The following is an 18,278-nucleotide window of genomic DNA, read 5'->3' as shown; positions in this document are numbered from 1 at the left end:
CATTATTGGACTGAAATTTAATGGGCTATCAAACTGCATACTCAAAAAAATTCTAAAAAATCTAAATAAAAAGTGGAAAATCTAGCTGAAGCTTTGCAGATTTTTTATAATTTTTGCACAAAGTTTGAAATGTGGATTTATATTTTGTTTGTTATATAATAAGCTTGGCTTTTTTGGAAAAATAATAAACATTAAATAAACAAAAGAGAAACAGCCAAAATCGATCAAAATGGTGATGACTTAATCAGCTGATGATTTTTATATTAACGATCTCAAACCAGTTTACAAAGAATTTTAAATGTCCTCTGTCGAAATGACAATTTTTTTGGACATTCATTTGAATAAGACGTCTTTGGGTAGGAAATGACGTTTTTTCAGAGCAAGAGGGACGTTTTCTCATGCCGAAGACCTGGCAACACTGTGTATAGGTAGCAAGCAGCGAAATTCTGTATCAAATACATAACAAGGTACAGCAAAAAAAGAAATGAAGTGAGCGAGATGAGAGAAATATGTAGTAATTCCAACAACAAAAACAACTAGCACAGATCGTATTTATTTTGCTATGCTTTTTTGCAAAATATATACATGGGTCTCGACGTTACATATTTTTCAGCGATAGGAAATGTTGTTTCCCATGTATTTTGTTTTTGTGTGTTTGCAAGTTATGCAATCCGTGCTACGTGCAACGGCTTTGCAAGATTTCGAGAATACCCCTAATATATTTTCTTTCTTTATCATTTTTCTTCGTATCCGAAGTAGCTTTTTTTACATTTGCATTCGAAACTGCAACAAGCTAAACGAATTAGCAATTCTCTTCAGTGGCTTCTACATAACAAAACTGCTAGTTTACAGACCTACTGAAATAAGAGATAGGTACATACATATGTACATATTTCATACACATCCAGATCGCACAAAAAGTCCATCGATACACCAAAAATGTTTCAGAAGTTGTGGAGAAATCGCCAGAAGCAACCGCAAATTTCCCAAAAAAAAAAAAATCATAAGTTGAGCAGATAATAAAAAGCGAAAAAGAAGCGAACCGAAAAAAAAATAACTAAAAGTAATAACATAGTACAAAGATGAGTAAGTCTGTAGAGTGCCATAACATGCGTCCGGTTCATATGTTGGCCAAAGAGCGGGCAACAGCGACTGTCTGTGCGAATATATGTATGTACATATATACAGTGGTCAAAATAATTATAGCCGCACTACATTTTGACAAGTTTTAACATATTACTTTTGTTGTTATTTAATTTTGGTAAAAAATATAGTTCATTCTTTAATAAAACCCCGTGTAAATACAAGTATCAAACATTGTGCAATATTCTAAAACAAAATCAACAAACTTTCGTAAAAATGTCTAGTTTTTTATTTAGATTTCACAGCAAGTTTCTGAGTATGCAGTTTTGTAGTTATCGTTGATTTTTTAGATTTTTTTTTTGTCGAGGATGTTACGGGTTTCTTCGTTATATAGAAGCAGTAGGGACAAAAAAAATCTAAAAAATCTAAAAAATCAACCGTAATTTTTAACTATTTCAAACTTGTACTTTGTTCTACTAGAATTCAATGCATACTCAGAATATTTCTAGGAAATCTAATTAAAAAAGCTAGAATTTTTTACGAAAGTTGGTTGTGTTTTTTTAGAACATTGTACAAAGTTTGAAATCTGGATTTGCACGGGCTTTCTTTATATTTTGAAAAAATAACCAAAATTAATTAAAAACAAAAATAATATGTTAAAACTTGTCAAAATGTGGTGCGGCTATAATTATTTCGACCACTTTACATACAAATTTGTGTTATTTGAATGTAAGTAGCCACATATTCACTGAAATGACGCAGACGACGGGCATGCCAAAAATTTATGTAAATTACGCGCTTCTCGACTTTCGAATGTTACTGAAAATACAAATGTATGCATGCGTATGTAAGTAGCATATGGCTGGTTATTGGCTTTGAATTGCGGCCAAGTGAGTCAAGTTTGTGCAGCAACAAAATGCAACAAATAAAATAAAACCAGCAAAAAAAAAATCATTTTGTTTTTGTTTTACTTTTTGATTGGCAGAATATCTGGTCGATGACAGGTAATGGACACTCGCGCAAACAAACAGACAATGTAGGTCTTTTAGGGTGAATGCAAAATTTTTAAATAAATTACTATACAATTTGGCGATTTGGTGATTAATAAGAAAAAAATTGATTTGCAAAAAAAAAAACCAAAAATAATAATAAAGGAAAAATATTCACGAGAAAGCAAAAAGAAAATGATTTTTTGGTAAGTACGTGCTTCGTCGATAGCAATAAAGACAACCTACACAGTTCGTGCGTCCGTTATGTTGGCATATTTTTAATTCATTGCTTTAAATTTTATGTTCGATATTTGCATATTTCCATGTATTTCAGAGATGGCCCACTAATCGCAACACGTTATTTTAGTTTTATTTTTGTTTTCATTTTCTTTTTTAGTATACATTTAATTGCAAACACTCTCGTATGCAAGACACGGAAAAGAAGAGACGACGACACTGTTTGCCTGCAAAATGTGTTTACAAAAAGTGTAGTATGTAGAAGAAGCATAAAATAGTGGCCTACATGTTGCAGGTAAATGCCTTTTTAGGGCCACAGCTTGGGCTTGCTTGGTTGCTTTAAGAAAATTTCAATTCCAAACACGGTCAAGATTTGTTGTTTGTATATAATTACCCAGACAAACTGGCGTCACAATAAATGCAGACGAGACACATACATACATAAAAGCAAAAGGCACAGATAAATTAATGAAAAGCAAATGTACATAAAAACATAAAATGTTAGAATCAGTAATAAATACATATATACGTGCATATATATGTCTGTATATGTATGTAAGTAATAGTAAAAGTTATAAAAATCTGTCACAGATTTCGGTAAAGTAAATTAATTCTTAAATTAAGTTAAAGTTCAATTAAATTTGATTGGTAAATTTTCAGTCGAGTCGAATTTTAAAAGTTCAAATGTACGAATGTTTTTAAATAACAAGTACACAAAAAAAGAGTAAAAATTTCAAATAAAAAGTTCCTTATTACCAGTTCTACATTTACCGGTTACTTTGTCCGGATCACCAAAAAATTATAAATAACAAATACGTAAAAAGGCACAAAAAAGAGTACATATTCATTTCAAATAAAAAGTTTTTTGTTTACCAGTTTCACATTTACCGGTTACTTAGCCCGCATCACATCATATACTCAGCTTATCATTATTACTAATTGCACTCATTGCGAAATGAAGTCGAGCACAATAATGCCAACAATAACAAAAATACAATAAAAGCTGCAGCTTACAAAATTATGTTAATTAAATTATTCAAGTATACAACAATTATTTATTCTCACACTCAACCAAATTACGGCTGGTGGAGCAAAGAGAAACCGGCAATTGCTTCTGGAGCAGATTACGTAATTGCCAACTGGAAGCAAAGACGGCAGATAGAGAGAGCAAAAGTCGTAAAAAATGTGCAAATGCAAAAATAAAATTCGCTTTTTGAGACATAAAAGTGAATAAGAATTAGGTAGCAAGAAATGACGACACAGACAAAAAGAAGTGGAACCAGAGCACATGTGTATGTACATACATATGTATGTATGTACGTGCATATCGCTCATTTACTAAAAGACTGTTACAAATCAAAAAACGAGTTTTTGTCAGGAAGCGCGGTAAAAATTTCAAATTTGCTCCCAAAAATGTACGAGTATAGAGTTGCATATCGACCTCTTATGCGGACACAACAAAGTATTTTAGCACGAAATTTATACCTACACAATATGAATCGTGATATATCGAGTAATTCTGCATCACTTGCTCCAAAATTTCGTTTTTTGAGTTATGACTGTCTTTTAGTAAATTCATTCATTTCTATTATGTATGTGCATTAGGGTGGTACGAAAACAGTAAGTCGGTATTGTAATGCTCTCACCCCCTAGGATTGTTCTAATCGAAAAAAAGTATACCCCTATTTTTTTATTTTGAAATCAAAAAATATTTTGAGGTCGATGAAAGCGTTCAAAGTTTTCCATGTATTTTTATATGGCAAAAATTAATTTTTTTTTCGTAGAAAGGGTATAGAATTCTTGAAAGTCAATATTTTTCGATTGGAAAACTCTGGTTCTCTTCACGAGACTTTCAATAATAATACCCAATTGTCTATTTAACCATTTTTTAATACTAACGATTTTTTTATTGGTCGCCCCATTGCATTTTTCGGGGGTTTTGGCGGGCCTATAAATTATAGTTGCAATGAAAAAATTATTAAATAAACAATTGGGTATTATTACTGGGAATCTCATGCAGATAAACAGAGTTTTTTGGTTGAAAAATATTTGGGGTATTCACGCTTGCCTGGTTATCTGGTTATGTTGTTATATTTTTTATACAGATTACCACAATAACATACATTACAGAATAATAATTTTTTACCAGATAACCTGACAACCAAGCAAGTATGAACAACCCAATTGATTTTTAACTATTCTATACCATTTCTAGGAAAAGTTGTTTTTTTGCATATAAAATACATGGAAAACTTTAGACGCTTTGGGCGAAATCTAAATGTTTCTTGATTTCAAAATAAAAAAGGGTATATTTTTTTCGGTATAGAACAATCCGAGGGGGTGGGAGCATACAAAGTCCGACTTTACTTTTTCACATGCTTTTTTGGACCACCCCAATGTACATATGTATTGCTTTAGTCACTCGACTGCTGAAAGTGACGCTATCGAGCAGAATATCAGGCTATAGGTGATACAAAAAAATCTATAAAAAGTTCTGCACATAGTATTATTTAATCGATATCATTAACATGCATTCGTATTAGTATTAATTCCACGCATAAAATTAAATAAACGATAAGATATGAGGCGAACGTCTTGATGAGGCCAGGAAACACTCTCGAGTCCGTCTCACCGAGAGAAAATCCCAACAAACATTTAAAAAGATTCTCCGACCTTTCAGAAATGTATAGTTCTCACGTTGATTTCAAAATTTCATTTTTAATGCAGAAATATCTATATATAGATATCTACATCTTAGATGCTCAAAAAGAAAATTTTGCACAAATGTCGCTTACATATGTAATGTAAATTAGAAGCTATATAAAACGAAGTGATTCCAATGCTTGATAAGGACACACGCGTCAACGTGCAATTAAAGTAAATTATGGTGGAAACAATTTTTGTTTTGGAAAATTACAATTAAGCACTTAAAGTAGTATACTAAGCAAAGCAATAGCGGTATTATAAAAAGGGGAAAACCACCACCCCCTTGTAAACATTAAATATGTAGTAAAATTAAAAAGCAAACCATAAAAAGTGTACAAGGATAATTGCCAGATTTGGCTTTGGCATGGTAACAACGCTAAAATTGTGCTCGAGTAGGGGCGTATGTCACGCAACAGAAAAACCGGAAATACCACAAATGGGTTTACTATACTTGCGGGTTTAACTGTCAATACCCACAAAAAAAAAGTAATAAACAAAAGCATTAAGCGTCGTTAGCCGAGGCAACACCAAATAGAAGCAAGGTAATGTACCGCCCAACCGAACTGCCAAAACTAGTTTAGGTTTTATGTTGTTACTATTGATTTTTTTTTTGTCTTAATGCTACGACACACTAAGCAGCAAAAAAAAGTAAAAAAACGAAAACATGAAAGAAATAAAAGCGTACATTTTCAGAGCGCAAGGATACGCAATGCTGAGCACGAACAACGAAGCCACCGAAGTTGGCCTAAAGCACGAAGCAAAAACAAAAGGAAAACAAAAACAACAGCAAAAACGCTTAACAACAATGTAATGAAAAAGGCGCCGAAAAGGTCGTAAAATAACGGACTACCAGTATAAAACAGAAAAAATATACCAAACAAACGAAAGGATAGAGAAAACATCGGTATTGGAAACCGGAAAGTTGAGCGTTGGTATTGAGTTATGAACATGAACATGAACGTCAGAAAACACGGGGTTATGACATAATGCCATGCCAAATGGCGTCCACATGTCGCATCGCAAACACGCAATCACTTGCCGTCGACACGAAAGCGTATTGTAAAAGATGTGCCTAACATATGCATTTTTACGCTAGGAATAGGTAGGTGGGTGGTGTAGTAAGTAGGTGTGTGTGTTGAGCCTCACGTGCAAACGAGCACCGACGACTGCCTATGGCGAAGTCGACGGCAACCGCGGCAAAGTTCAACGACATTTAGTTGCCTATAACAAATAGATAGCTTAAAGCTCCCAACTAAACAACCCCCAGCTACGTAAATGGGTGTGGTGGACAGGCGTATGAATCAACCCCACTAAACGTGGTCTCGCAATGGCAGATAAATAAATCGATAAAGCGACTTCAAATTTGTATATCGGTAATTTCTGCAATTTAAATGTAAATATTTAAAAGATATCTATATAAAAAGAATACGTATATGTATCGATAAAAAATTATCCATAAAAGTATATCGATAAATAAATCGATAACGATAAAGTTATGTAGATTTTGTAAATGTCTAATTCAATTTCACATAAAAAACTCGCGAGCACCACCAGTTCACCCATTATTTTATTTAGATCAAGGCAGCATCAATAAGTTCCTTGGCAGCTTAGCATTCTTTCTCCCTTCTAAATATTGCGTGAATTTATGCAAAGACGTCGTACATGTCAATTATACATGAATTATTTTTAATTCTTGAAAATGCAAAGTACATGAATAAAAAAAAAAGAACAATTAAGTGTCGCCACTGCGGAGCCTTGGGGTGTGTCCAGACTTTCTTTACTTAAAGCACTCCTGCAATTTGTGCTGAATATTTTATTAACGTTATTTACAACCGTTTGTCGCTTGTTGGTTACCGTTGGTTGCTAAGCAATCAACAAAATAATATAGGCGTACCACCAACCACCCTACAGCAAGGAACAACATTGCCAGCCAGCCACCGACCGAGGCAAACAAGGACTCTTTAACTCACACCAAGCTATTGCAAAGGCACAGCAAGGTTGGCAGGCAGGCAGCCAGCAGCAAGTCAGTCGGAGGTATTCCGAAGTACATACTACTTTTACTCCACTCCACCCGTCCATCGTGGCGCCATATTTTTGACGCGAGCGCTCGCTCCCTCTATGAATAAAGTGGGTTTGAGTACCTCACAAAAACCAAATTGGTGCCCCGAATAGCTTCTTTATACCTCCCGCTCGATAACATGTGAGCGTCAAATCGACCGGCCGGCCGGCTTCCAGGGTTCATTGTCACTTTGCAAAGATGTCAATTGTCATGGCGCTTGGTGGATATATGTATGTACTTATGTGCATGCTATATAGAAAGTTAGAAAGTATGCATGTATTCTACCACTTACAAAATTTTCGAAGGCACAGGATATGTACTTAGATGACGTCATGGTCGTGTAAACAAAAGTAAGAGGTTGGAATGCGGAATGATATCATAGCATTCCACTTGAGCGCAAGATGGGTGGCGGGGTTGAAAACAGAAAAAAAACAATGAGTCATAATAAAGTCAAGTTGAGACGAAGCAAAGTTCTGTCGAGTTGATAGCAAATTTGCGCGCCTACTTTAAGAGATAAAATAAACCACACAAATATTTGCGCAAATACCGATTAGTGCATATAAGAATCGAGTATGAATTCGAAAAAAACTTATTTTTTCCAATTTTTATTTGTGCAAATATTTGTGTAGTGTATTTTGCGAATTAGGGTGGCATAGCAAAAGCAATTGACACAAACCGACAGCGAAATCTCATTTCCCGACAATGTCCTTGATAATTACTCGATTAGTTATTACTTCATAAAAACATGTATACATACTTCACCGATAACAATAACACAAGTATCGATAAAAATAACCAAATTATCGATTATGGCAAAAGTATCGATAATCATAGAAAAATTAAATGATACAAAAACTATCGATGATGATAAAAAACATATCCATAACTATAAAAGAAACGTAACTATAAAAAAATTTCGATAATGATAACAAAAGTGCCCATATTAGTGACAAAATAATCTGATAATAAAATTATTGATATTGATAACAAAATTATTGATAATTATAACAAATTTATTGATTATGATAACTAAACTTATCAATAATGATAGCCAAAGTTATCGATAATTATAACCAAAGTTATTGATAATAATGACCAAAGTTCTCGATAATGATAATCAAAGTTGACGACAATCATAATCAAAGTTATCGAATGATAACCAAAGCCATCAATAATGATAACAAAAGTTATCGATAATGATAACCAAAGTTATCGATAGTGATAACCAAAGTTTTTGATAATGATAACCAAAGCTGACGACAATTATAACCAAAGTTATCGAATGATAACCAAAGCCATCAATAATGATAGCCAAAGTTATCGATAATGATAACCAAAGTTATCGATAATGATAACCAAAGTTATCGATAGTGATAACCAAAGTTATCGATGATAACCAAGGTTATCGATGATAACCAATGTTATCGATGATAATCAAAGTTTTAGATAATGATAACTTGAAATATCGATCATGATAAACAAGGCTCGGAATTTCGCACTCTATACGCCAAATGCATTCACGAAATGCCGGCCTGCTGCCGAGCTGCGAGAGACGGACTTTAAGTGCAATTGGTGGCATTAATATACTGATATATGTATATATGTACATATAGAATGTGCATCAGATGACTGATGATGACACAAAGCACTAGTCAGTCGAGCTATCATCAGTCAGCCATTAGCTACTCTTCAAGTGCGTATTGTGTCTGTCCGTCAGCAAATCCATTGAGCTCGCGGACAAGAAGCGACCCATCCATCCATCAACTAAACGCCAGGCGGCACGCGCGCGCAACTCGTCAATACGGTACTCGCTCCTCGCCATACCATTGTTATGAACTACGCGGAGGAGCTTTATAGTGGTTTAATTTCACGCTTTTCTTTTGCAAATTTTTACAATGTCTATTATGTTTCCAAGTCACGTAATCAACAATAATAAAAATATGCCAAGATATACCATAAATGCAAAAAGGGAAAAGCCCAATAAAATTAGTGCAAATAAAAAAGTAAGAAAAGAGCAATAATTTCGTAAAAATGCAAGACTTCCTACGAATTTCATATTGAAAAGGTGTTGTGTGGTGGTCAAGTGTGCTTTGGACACTTTTTCGGTGATGAATGTCTTTGTGGTGTGTGGTGGTTCATCAAATACATATCGTATGAAAATACGGACACATTTTTAGTGAAAGTGAGAGTTAAGAATCTATAAAAGTTGGGTACAGTCGAATCATGTCCAAAAATTTACTTAGTTTGGCAAATAAGTATTTAGCACAACGGCTGCAATTCTCACCTTGATCGTAAACGCATTACTACAAATAAAACATACTTTAATTTTTACTTTTCTTCAATTAATAGAAATGCCCGTTTTCGCAACTACATAAATGTTAGCGCATAAACCAGAAGTATGTATCTTTCGTAGGTCAATCTTAAGCATATAAAAAGAGTCTTAAAGCTCCTTGATAAAAAAATTGCAAAATTAGAAAGTCAATCTGACACTTCATATGGAAAGAACTTTATACCAACACAATTATATAGAACTTTTTTCAGAAACACAATATGCAAAAAACCTTGAGGAAAATTTTTTCTCACATACTTATTCATAGTGTTGGGCAGTATCGAACTCGAGAGTACTTAGTACTCAAAAAAGGAACTCGAAAGTGCTCAGAACTTAAAAGAAGTCGAAAGTACTCAGTACTCAAAAATACTCTGTTCCAATAATCGCTTTGATACATGTACTCAGGATCGATTCAAAATACTTAGTATTGTATAAGTGTCGAATAGACTTAAAAAGTACTGAGTTTTATTTACATTTAACGGTATTAAGAAATGATTGTATTCAATTTACAGTTTCAATACAGTAAGCCATTCATTTGACGTAATATGGGACTCTTTCCCATATGCCTTCAAGCATTTAATTTTTGAAATATTTTCGGCCACTTGTTGACATATGTATGTGTGTATATTGGTCATAACTGTACAAATGTGGATTTTAAAGTGCTCCGAAATTTTAGTTTAGTTCAAAATAAGTTTGATAATTTTTTGTTGAATATGGTAACTTTTTCTGGTGATTTTGGTAAAAAACAAAAAAAAGTGTGGCAGCACTGAACTTATGTAAGTAAAATATAGCCACTAAAAAGTGTACACTACGTTGCATATGCATTTGACAGGCTTTTCGTTCCTTTTCTGACAGTCAGTTACGGCAACTTATTCATATTATAGTCAGCCCTTTATTCTTAGACGACTCGGCTAAGAAACAAAAAAATAATAAAAATTCTGAGTAATCTTTTCGGAGTAGTACTGCCAGGTTTTAGTGACTTTTCTTATACAATTTATTCGTCCTTATCAAACGTATCTTACAGAAAATATTATTTCACCACGCAATCGAACACAAACACAGTATGTAGTATAATTTTACTTGTTACTCATCATCTCATTCGCCACTCATCTGACAGATTAGTCAAAGCTAGTGTGTCTGAACAACGGCAATTCAACCAATTCACACAACGTTCACTAAATATTTACATAATTTTTTTACCTAAAATGCACAAAATTCGCGTACACGAGCCAAAAACGAAAACGGAAACAAATACAAAAAAATTAAAGTGAGATAATAATACGATATAAAGCAAACAAAAAACGAATAATTGTGTGTGAATCTGTGTGTGGAGAAAAAGTGGCCAAATCCAGCGGCCACTCCCAATTTTCTATTTAAATAAATACACACAAGCACAAAAGAAACAAGGCAAACATGTGATTATTCCTTTTATATTTAATTAAAAAAAAAAAATAATCAATGAAAAATGAATTAGAAAAGATGTATAGAGAAGAGAAAGAGAAAAATAAATGGCAATAACAAATATAGCAAAGAAAAAATAAGTACAGCATTAAAAAAAAAACATATTTATTAAATGAATAATGCCGGCATTAAGAGATTCCACGAATAGAGCAACTATGCAAACCATAGACAACTGTGAAATGAGATAAAAATAAATTTGAAGAGTAAAGAGCAGCGAAAATGTGGTTTGAGCAATCAATACACAATGCACAAACAACAAAATCTGAAAAAAAAAATCACGTTTACTAAAGCAAACACAAATTAGCGATTTAAATGTCGACAGATTTGACACTCAACCGACAGACGTACAGATCACAGACTGGGAAAAATTTTTTCAAAAAAAGCACTACAAAAGGAAAAAATTAAATTCAATTAAAACTATTTAGTAAGGAAATGAAAACAAATTAAACTAAATAAATAAATTAAAGTGAAAGGTAAATCAAACTAAAAAAGTTAATTAAACAAAAACAAAGCAAATAACATAAAATTAAAAAATAAAAAAAATAAAAAGGGTTGTTCTATGAAATTAAACTATATCAAAAATTTGGAAGCAAGCAAAAAACAAAACCAACTTCAATTCTTATATAAAAATTTAACAGTACCGTTAATTTATTCCTGATTCAATGATCGGACCTAAACCTTCTCTTTAAAAAAAAAAGAATTATATAAATCAGTTAGCGTGGTCCAAAGTTATGCGGTAGCAAACATAAAAAAAATTATTCCGACGAATTCATAACCTCATGCTTTTTTTGAAGTCGGTTAAAAACAAATCGGGGACCTTAACTGTTATGATCTTTTTAATAAAAATCATAATTTAACCGTTAAGATTATATCTCTATTTTTCCATTAAAATTCAACAGTTATTTTATGATTTACAGCGACTCAAACAAGTGACGCAAGTGTTGATGTTTTTTAATATTCGTAATATTTTTCGAGCTATTTTTTTTATAAAAATACCAAAAGCCATATAAATTACAGTGTCAAACTTTATATTAAATTTAGGAAAATGCGAAAAAAAAATTTATTAAAATTTCAACTTTTAAATCTTAATCTTTATAACATTTTTGGGTATGCAGTTTTATAGCGACTACAATTTTGGGTCTAATGAAGTGCACGTTTCAAACGGCTAAAAAATTCCATTGATTTTTGATATTTTTTGTTTTTTTTTTTGAGACTGCTTTTGTGTTTTTTTTTTTTATATATAACGAAGTGCAATTTGCAAAAACTGGCTGATTTCTTGAAATTTTGTTGCGAACGGTCTACCGCATTTTATTTCATAAGAAATTCATGATTATATGGAAAAAAGTGCAGAAATCCGTCATCAAAAAAAAATAACAAAAAACAACGGGATTTTTTAGCCCTTTGAAACTTGCACTCATTAGACCAAAATTGTATAAAACCGCATGACAAAAAAATTTTCTAAAGATTCAGATTTAAAAGTTGAAATTATGAATAATGAATTATTAAATCTTCAAAAAAAAACAATGTTTGTATAGAAAAATAACAAGAAATTTTAACTTGAAAAACGTTATGAATATTAAAAAAATCAATACGCGGTCACTTGTTTGAGTCATTTTATATTGTTTCGAGCAAGAATAATCGTTTTTTTTGGGGGGTTTTTAGTTTTTTGATACATTTTTGGTCGTTGTTTTCCGTGTCCGACGTATTTTTAGACAATTGTAGTGCATTTAAGGGTGATGAAATGTGATTGAACTGAATATTTAGGGCAAAATTGATGTGCAATAAATGCGACAAAATGCAAGCGTCAAGAAATTGGGTGGAAAATAATAAGCTCATCAGTGAAACCTAATTAAGTAACAAATATAATAGAGACATATTTCAGATAATTTCCACCTTTTTTAATATTTTTAGTAATAAAATAAATTTCTATTAACTAGCACAATGATGTCATTGCCTATGGGTAAAACACTTGTATCGTGAGATAAAGTGAATAGGAAGCTAAGCAACCAGCAAATTGTTGTCAAATGCGAATTAGTATTTGTTAAACACTACTCGTTCGTTTTGACCACTTCTTTTGTTCTTATGCGATTGTGTTTTCTTTGTTAAAGAAATTAATCGTTTTGGTATTCGAAATTATTAATATTCTGAATGTTATACAATGCAACAAAGTTTATTGAAATTTTACTGGAAAGAACTAAATTAATTATGACCCATAAGCCAATCAGGAATTAATACAAAAGTTTAGGTGTTTTATATTCCTTTATATTTTAATATATATATTTCTTTATATTCTTAAATGTTTTATTTTATTGGTCCACATTTCCTGTACTTTATTTGCATTTATTTTTGCGGATTGAACTCATTACCGAGGCATTCATTTTTATACTTTCTATTCAAAACATTACAATTCTAACAATCTAACCTCCATTCGCGTTCTTTTATCAAGTCCGCTGCGGCTGTCGCACAATATTGTCATCACTTTATCATGTCACCTTAATTGAATTAAGCTTCAGCGACCCTAACATTCATTCATTCGAATTCTTTCTTTACAAGTAGCTGATGGAAACAAAAAAAAATAGCGTCAAATAAGTCTACATATTTTGACTTCTAACTTTAAATTAAATGCATAATACATATCATATTCTTTTTGGTCATTCACTCACTCAGCAAGGCCACCATAGTGATATCATGTTTCCACGACTAAAGATATTCATATGAACAAACTCGTTAGTCGACATGAATTGCATATGTATGTGCGTACATAAGTATGCACCACTACGTAAATGGCTGCACATTCATTGCATTGGTATATACAGCTTTTTGGCAATGATACTTTTGCACTTATTTAAAACGTTGGCTTGCGACCGAGACCTCAAACGTTAATTTAATTTTGATGGCAGTCAAGTGACTAACTGTAATAAAGTGATGGAAAATTTTTACACTAAAAATTTCAATGTGATATTTTTAAATAGTCTCCCTCCTAAGGAATTGAAGAGAACTCTAAAAGAGCCAAATAATAAGAACCCACATACCTTGTCTTCGTGAATCACGATCGCAGTCAAACTTAAATCATATTTAATTTCTCCTCTTCTAATCCACCTTCGCACAACTTAATTCTTGCTCATCACCCCATAACGGGCAAAGCTCCAAAAACCAATCAAAACACATAAAAACAAAAATTGGCAACCAAAAACATGTAAGTACTTCAACTCCAAAGCACTTCAGAGCCAGCCGAGTAGCAAATGCTGAACAACGAAGGTAAATGAACTCTTTCCAAACTCGCGCGAAGCGCTCCCAATTGCGGCCGGGCCACGGCTATGGCGTTGGTGATGACGATGACGTTGGCGATACCGAAGGTGGTGGTGGTGGTTTATTTCTGCGTTTGTACTACGTATATATAAACATACTTATGTACATACGTGCATTTTTATAATTAATTTTATAAATTTTTTTTTGCGTTATTTTGCTGGCCGTGACTTCATCGCCGTCTTCTTTCTTACTACCAACATTATTTTAAAGGTTTCGTTAAAAGTGTGTTAACGTAAAAGTTTACTTGCACTTGAAGTTTAATTTTTATTAGAAATATTCGCTTTTTGCTTTCTACATTTGGTTGGTTGCGCATGACGTGATGTGTGACTGAAGAGCGTGTGCTGCTTTTGGTAATCGTTCCCCAGCTTTAATATTCTAAAATCTATTTTTTGTTTGGGTTTAACGTGACGAAACCTGCAAATACATGCATACATATTGTTGCAAAATCATGTATATAGATAATGTACATATGTATATTAGTATTTTTGCCAGACAAGTTTTTTTGTCGAACGTAGCAACATTTTTCGTCATATCTTCGTCATTCACAGTCGGATCTTAAAGTATGATATATCCTTTTTTCCCGAGAATAACCCTAAAAACCCCACCAGAACTCAGTTCTTATCACCCTAAGATTCCACTCCAATATCAGTAAATGAAAGTTCTCCGAAAATCTTTAAATTTTTGCTAAGAGAGTTTTTTGATTATTTCAGTAGTAGTAGTAGTATTTAAAAAATATTGTACAGACGAATGTAGATGTCGCCGAATAATGTACAAAGGTGGGATGGTGTCAATTCTTTTTTTTTCGAAATTGCCTTGCAAAAATACGGTCCGGTCTAATGTACGTCCATATATAGTTACCTTTCTTTTGAACAATTATTTTTAAAATCTTATTGAAGTCGTATAAAGAACAAGTATTTTGAGTACTTTTTAATTCTATTTTCAATTTAAATTTTTAAGACTTTTTTTATTTTTTATCTAGTTTTTTTTATTTATTTTTAACTAAATTTTTTAATACATACTATTAATTAAATTTGTATTTAATTTTTAGTTATTGCTCCTATTTTATTTTCAATTTAGTATTAGGTGTTTATAAGTATTTTATTTTGTCTTATTTTTTATTTGTATTGTCTTTTTATTCATGTTTTCGTTTTATTTAATATTTTATTTTTTATCATATTTATTTACTTTTATTCTTCATTTACTTATTTATTTATTTTTAACTGATTTTTATTTTATCATTTATTTAATTTAATTTTTTTTTTTTAACTTGTGTTTTTAACATGTATTTATTTTTTTGCTTTTTCATACTTATTTTTTAGTTTTTCATAGATATGTACTTATTTTTATAGTTTTCATACTTATTTTTTAGTAATCTTATATATTTATTTTATTCTTTTTTAGTTTCCTTATTTACTTTTTTAGTTCTATTTTTCGCGTTTATTACACAGGTCCACAAAAAAATCGGTGGAAGGTTCCTTTGACCAAACCTAATCTGTTATATGTTTTTTGGGGTCGCTGAACACGAATCTGAAGTCCGTTTTGCTCCATCACGTCTGGATTTTTTTCTAACCTCAAAAAACACCTCGGATTTTCTGTGTCACGTAAATTATATTTAGTGTTAAAAAACAAAACCAAAAGTAAAAGGATACATCCAGTAAATATTTGTGATTGTTATATCCGCTGTTTCGATTTAAATTTTTTCAGTGTGATGTCAGCGTTTTACACTACGTTTTATATCTTGCAGGAGGAAGATATTTAAAATTATTTAAAATTTCTACCGCATCCTAAAGCCCCAATTTGGCAAAATTAAGTCAAGCTAACTTGTGCTAAAGACTTTTAAAGTAAACTTCAGCCAAAAACTCTTGAAATTATATTCATATAATGAAAAATAATAACAACGTCTTCTTAAAATAATTATACTTTTGACTTTTTAACAAAAAAATTTAACACTACATAACAAAGTACAATTTTATAATTATTATTTATTTAATTATTATACACAATATTTCGTAGTTTTCTACTCAAAAGTAGGAGGTTCGTAAATTTTGCGCTGTCATAGGAAAAAAACACAAAAAAAAAAACAAACACAAACGCCGGACGACGAACAAACGAAAAAAAAAATTGTGTCGTCACTCGTCGCCGAGTAGTTCACATAAAATGTTTGTTGAGAGCTGCTTTTAATTCGAACGAGCGAACAGCGGGTGTGGCTGTGGTCATCTCAGATAGAAAATCATACATATATTTTTTTCTACTACTTCAAGTTGATGAGTCTCAAGACCTTCAGCCGCACTTTTAGACACAATTAGGTTTAAGTGACCGGAAAGTGGTGTTATACATGTGTGCAATGTGGTTGGATGCATGGAAATAAACACGTATGTAGTATGTATGTATGTATGTACCGTAAGTGCACTCGTGTTGGTCATTTACGTGGATCAGGTTATGACTGTTGTTGATGAACGGAAGACCTTCGCAAAGTGGACAGGCAATGGAATCCAAATAAATAAATGGTTGTGAGTGTTGTGCGGTGGGTTGGACACATCAATCATAGTTGCATATTATACATACACACTAACTTATAAGCACAAATATTTGTAGATATTCAATAAACTCAAAAAAAAAACCTATCCTCTGTAGATGGTATTAAAGCGGTATTTCATGCACTCAATCACGAACGCAAAACACTTAAATTAATTATCGAAACTTACCGATTAAAAATTGTTTATGAATTTTCTATAGTATGATGCTAATACTATTTTTTATGTTTTATGAAATGGAAATGCCCGTAAATTTAATATCTGCAAAGAAAAGAAAAGAAAGGAATTAGTTATGTTAAAGACATAAAAATTAATTAAATCGTAGTGTAATATAACAGCTTTAGACGAATGAGATTTAAAGCTTTCACGATCAAGGTTATACCACATTGATTGATAAGGAGCTAAGTTAGACGTCGATGTGATATTGTAAAATAAATGGAAGCAATAGGAATCTGCAAGTTTAAGAATACGAAAATGTTCAGGGCAATTTCTGCAAAAATGTAAACAGCAGTGACGAAAATGGAGCAGCGAGCACACTCCGAAGCCAGTGAGTTGCAGCCGTAGAAAGGAGGTGTCGTTCGCTGTTCTATGCGAACAGCGGGAGGTTGGACAAAGTCACTTTAAATAACCCTACAGGTTTGTACATTTTGACAGTTACAGAGTGGGATTGTATGGAATTTTTTTTTTGTTAAGCTGAACTCATTCTCGATCAAAAATTCTAAACAACACCGCACTGTCACTGTTAACCTCAAGGTTTAGATGCCTACTCCATTAGAGAATCCCAGCAAGGGATGCCCAGAAATATAGAACTCTTCAAGTGTTTGTCCGAGTTAGAATCGAATGTGGTTTCTACGGTGTTTTGGTATGTATGAACCTCTAGAAACTCTTCTTTTAGCTAAATAATATTAATGATAAAAAAAATTAAGTAAATAAAGACACAGTACAATTATCAAGGTTTTCTTTGTGTTTAATTCGCAGCTACCGACTACACAACGCACGGCTTAAACTGTAATTAATGTCTGCAGTGATCACTTTTTCACTTTTTGCATATTGTTTTGTCCTATGTCTAAAACCAAATTAAGTAATTAAATAAAATAATTACATAAGCAAATAGCCAACGCTAGTCCAGCGCGCATAGCCGTTAAGAAGTAAAACGAATTTTAACGATCCACAGAAAAAATGGCAAAAAGCATTTAAGTTAGAAACAAACAAGATAAGTGTTTATGTTACATTTGCAAATACATATGTATGTACAAAACATAGTGTGCTTGTCATTTCACTAGCTATAAATCTATTTACATTGCAATTTTGCCATAAAATGCTTGAGCGAAAAGAAATTGCTAAGCAAACAAATGGAGGCACACACTTTCCCTCAAAAAGCATAGATTTTTTACCGGCAGTGGAGTGGAGTGGAGTGGGCAGGACCGGACCTGCTGTCCTCATTACGCAGCAATTAACGCGTTAAACGCCGCACTATCCAAGCGCGTACGAGCATCAAGCAACCTTTATTTACACTTATTTACTACTGTAAAAGGCAGGTGATCTAGCAGGCACAGTCGATCGTTGTCAAT

The 18,278-nt window shown here is 32.4% G+C and overlaps 1 protein-coding gene across 14 annotated transcripts in view; it reads right to left on the bottom strand.

Moving 5' to 3' along the window:
- The window catches only part of LOC118744952 (protein hu-li tai shao), a 93,192-nt gene that overhangs the window by 54,490 nt on the left and 20,424 nt on the right, over nucleotides 1–18,278 (bottom strand). For 7 of the 14 annotated variants that reach the window (XM_036478400.1, XM_036478405.1, XM_036478401.1 and 4 more), the window contains exon 3: nucleotides 16,601–16,968. The exons of 2 other annotated variants lie outside the window; for them this stretch is intronic. The gene's annotated coding sequence lies outside the window, so the exon portion shown is untranslated. Of the gene's footprint in view, nucleotides 1–16,600; nucleotides 16,969–18,278 lie in introns of those variants that run through there. 5 more of the 14 variants (XR_004993600.1, XM_036478410.1, XM_036478415.1 and 2 more) reach the window with 3 other exon arrangements.

Source organism: Rhagoletis pomonella, unplaced genomic scaffold (genome assembly GCF_013731165.1).
Source record: "Rhagoletis pomonella isolate Grant_MI unplaced genomic scaffold, Rhpom_1.0 Rhpom_scaffold_00008, whole genome shotgun sequence".
NCBI lineage: Eukaryota > Metazoa > Arthropoda > Insecta > Diptera > Tephritidae > Rhagoletis > Rhagoletis pomonella.
This window is presented reverse-complemented; position numbering and strand designations above follow the sequence as displayed.